The following is a 4,126-nucleotide window of genomic DNA, read 5'->3' as shown; positions in this document are numbered from 1 at the left end:
TTTTTTTTTTTTTTGGCTGTGGAGGCCCTTCAGGATGCCTTCTTGGCCTTTAATGCCTTTGCTTTGGCTTCAGTTTTGGGAGGGGGAGGGGCTTCCTTCTTCGCTTTTGGTGCCATCTTCGTAGAAAAAAAGCAGATTTAATCTTTAGAAGGTCCTGTTGTTGTTGTATACTGTAGAGTCGGAGCTGATCCACAGCTGACCTTTATTGGGTTTTCAGAGGCAGTTAATAGGACAGGAGGAGATTGCCCACCCTTCTCCCACAGAGCAGCTGTTGGCCTCAAACTGCATGCCTTTGGGATTGCAGCAGCGTCTTGCCACTAGACCAACAGAGCCCCCCTATTCACCAATTTGATCTTCTCCAGATTGTCAACTTCCGGCTGTATTTGTCAGTCTCTCTAGCCCACAGGCTAAGCCTTCTAAGCTTTGTTCCTTTTTGTCTCTTATGAACTTTATGGTTTGGGCTTTACTCCCAGGTAAAAGTATTCTTTCTTCTAATCCACTAGCTGCTCCGCAGAAAAAAGATGGGCAATTCTCCTCCCGTGCAAATTACTGCCTTTGAAAATATGCTGGAGAGTCAACTATGAGTTCTGACTTGCCAGCAAAGAACATCAGGCATCAGCCAAGCGGTGGTAGGGGTGCTAGGGGTGCTGGGGGTGGGGCGGGGTTGTTGGGTTGACTTTTGTGTTTGGTATGAGATGTGGATCCTGATTCAGCTTTCTGCAGGTAGCAGTCCTCTTCTGCCAGCACCATTTGTTGAAGAGGTTGTCATTTCCCCATTTGACAGGTTTGATTTTCTTGTTGAGTGTCAGCTTACCTAGAAAGATGAGCCCATTTCTGGGTTCATTTTCTCACAGTGCTCAGCTGTGTTGATTCCTTCTTTGTCAGTAACCCAGGCATTACTTGGTTCTTTGGCTGTGCTCACTTGTCATCCATTTCCCTCTATGTATACCTCTGTGTCAACTCAACTCAGAAATCATTAGGTTTAAAACAAGAAAAGAAAAATTCCATTTCCAAACAAGCTCACATATCTAGAAACAGAGTTTAGGGCGCCTTAATACATATTTTGAAGAGACTCAATTCAATCCATAGTACCATGTATCTACTAGCATAACGTCAACAGAATAGTTGCAATATTGTAAAAATCATCTGTGCTCTACCTATTCATTTTCCCCAGGTGTTCTGTGTTTTGTTTTGTTGTGTTTTGTTTTCAAGTTGCAGTGTGATCTTTGAAGGCCCTTGGATGGTGCAAACTGTCTGCATCTGACTATTAGCTTAAAGGTTGGCAGTTTCCACCCACCAGAGGTATCAAAGAGAGGCTTGGATACCTCTTTAAAGCTGGAAAGCCTACAAGTCTCAGAAGCAGTTCTGTTCTAACACATGAGGCATCAGTCAGAATCAAAGGGACAGGGACTCATCTGGGGCTTTGGTGAAATGCATGAGCACCTGAGCACCGGTGTCCTCACCTGTGGGAAGTCAGGCTGCAGCCCCAAGCTGGACCCATTGGTGGTTTGAGTCTCTCAGTTACCCTGAGGGAGAAAGAGGGCAATCCGCATGGGGAGGCAGCTGTGAGTCATAGTTCTGACTCAACAGCAAAGAGTTTCCCAGTTAGATGAAGTATAAAATTTACCATGTAAATGGTTTTTAAGTGACATTAATTGTTTGTTGTATTTGCAATGTGTGCAACCATCACTATTTTCTGCTTCTAAAAGCTTTTCATCATCTCTAACAGAAATTTTGTCCCCATGAAGCAAACTCCCCATTTCCGTCTCCCCCTCCTTATTTTACCAGCAGTGTTTTTATGTCTTTTTTGCATACTCTAGATTTCAATGGAAGTGGGATCATACATGTACCTTTCTGCATATCTGACTTCTGAAATAATTTTTAACACACTTAGCAAGGGAAGCAGGAGTCTGTGTACTAGACCCATTCTCTCACCTTTCTTGTGGAGTCCTAGGCCACAAGCCACCAAGACTTCCCTGCCCTTAGGAACCAGGCCATCCTTGGCTTGGGACCCAAACCTGGACAGACTCAGCTCTCCCAAAGCCATGGTCAGGGGGCCATTGTTGAGTCTTTGAGGGTCTCTCAGAGGCACTTTAGGTTTTATACTTGCCCTTGCACTTCCCTTTCTTTCCATCCTCTTCTTCCTTTATCTTCTGTGATCCTGGCCTCTGTTTTCAGTGTTGGAAGGAAACTCCCTCACAAAGGTTAATAATTACTTGCTTATTTAATCTGGTGTTTCTTCTCCCAAGTCTTTCTCTTTAGGCTGCTCCTAGCATCTGACATAAGTACTCTGTCCTGGATCTTTCTTCATCCCAAGTGCTCCACAGCTCTTCACCTGTCCTTTGACTATTAGAATTTCTTTATTCTCTCATCTCCCCTAGATTTATCCCCAGTGTTATTTGCTGGCAAGTAATAACTTATAGCAGACCCTCCAGGAGGTTTTCAAGGAGGAGACTTGCCCATCTTTTTCATTTGAAGCAGCTGGCAGATTAAAACCACTTGCCTTTGGGTTGTGAGCAGAATCCTTTACTCACTAGTTCACCAGAGCTCCCTTATCATTTATATGAAGGTTATGATTTTTTTACAATATATATTTTTGGTGTTACAAATAAATTTCAATTATCCTATTTTCAAGAATATTCTTATTTTTCTAACTCTCTAAAACTAAAATCTTAGTTTTTATTCATCACCAAATTATATAATCTCTTCCTTCAAAATGTGTCTGCTGTTTTATGAGTTGGGAGAGAAAAGATACCGCTTTCAGAGACTATGTATTCCTTCTCAGAAGAAGACAATATTGTTTCAGAAATTCAGCTGAAAGAATGGGTCTGTTTGGGTATCCCTGGTCATGGATGGAAGTTTCTAGGAGTGAAAGTTCTCAGAGGTGGATGATTCCAAGGAGGGAGATTGTCCATCATAATCATTCTTCATCAATGCTCTAGTCAAGAAAGAAGAAGGAATCCTGAGTTTTAACTGAATAGATGTTGGGTTTTTTTTCATTTTTTTTTCTATAATTATATTTTATTAATTTTCATAAACATTTACAGAGATTTTGGACTTCCACTCATTCATTGTTGCACTATTCTCTCTACCCTCCTCCCAGTTTGTTCTTGTCCAAATGCCACAGTGCTTGTCAAAGCCAGTTCTGATTAATCTTCTTTGTCAGTGTATCCTTTGCCATTCCCTATCACTCCTCCCTGAGAGAGACTTCACCCTGAGTCATAAGGAAAAGGGGACGGCGTATTCTCTTAGCTACTTCCTGCTGAAAAGGGACGTTGTGGGTTTCAGGGTGAAGATCTTCTCTCACTACTTGAATAGATGTTGTTGTTGTTAAGTGCCGTCGAGTCGTAGGTGACTCATAGGGTTTCCAGAGGCAAGCTCTTATGGAAGTGGATGCCACTCCTGCTTCCAAGCTTGTTTTAACTGGGGAGCTTCACCAAACACTGTCCACCATGGGTAACCGTTCTCACATTTGACTCATCAGTGTCATAGTGTTCGGCTTCACAGCAACCACGAGTTACCTCTGTACAGCAAGTGGATATACCAGAGTTACATGACCTAGAGAAATGTTTCACCAAAAACAAAGGCAGGTCTGAGGGCCACGGAGTAGAGTCACCCACCTTTGAAGGGCAAAAAGAACAGTCACACACAACGAAAAAGACCCCAGAAACTTCCCTTGCCTGACTGCGACCAAGAGGAGCCACCATGGAGACGCCAGCCATCCCACCAGATTGGCCAGCTGACTTCCAGAGTGGAGGGAGACTCCAGTTCCCAGGCCTCGTGAAGGATTTTAAGCTATCACCAAGAGCAAGCTCTGCAGGCTCCACGGCACACTTACTTACCCGTACTCTAAGGGTCAGGGTCACCTTCCCTAAATAAAGATTGCCAATTTTCCAGCTATCTTTGCAACTAGGCCAATTCTGGCCAGTGGTATATAATTGGACATGTAGGGAGCTTTGGTGAACTTGTGGTAAAAGCTTGTGCAGCAATCCAGAAGGTATGTAGTTCAACTCTACCAGTAGCTCTGTGGGAGGATGGATCAATTCCAACTCGATGGCACATGACAACATCTACAACAGTAAGGGCAATTGCTGGGAAACCTTCTCCATGGGAGGGGCAGGCTCTT

The sequence above is a fragment of the Elephantulus edwardii genome, unplaced genomic scaffold, assembly GCF_000299155.1.
Source record: "Elephantulus edwardii isolate Elephantulus edwardi_28Jun2011 unplaced genomic scaffold, EleEdw1.0 scaffold00218, whole genome shotgun sequence".
NCBI classification, from domain to species: domain Eukaryota; kingdom Metazoa; phylum Chordata; class Mammalia; order Macroscelidea; family Macroscelididae; genus Elephantulus; species Elephantulus edwardii.
Note: the sequence above shows the minus strand (reverse complement) of the source record.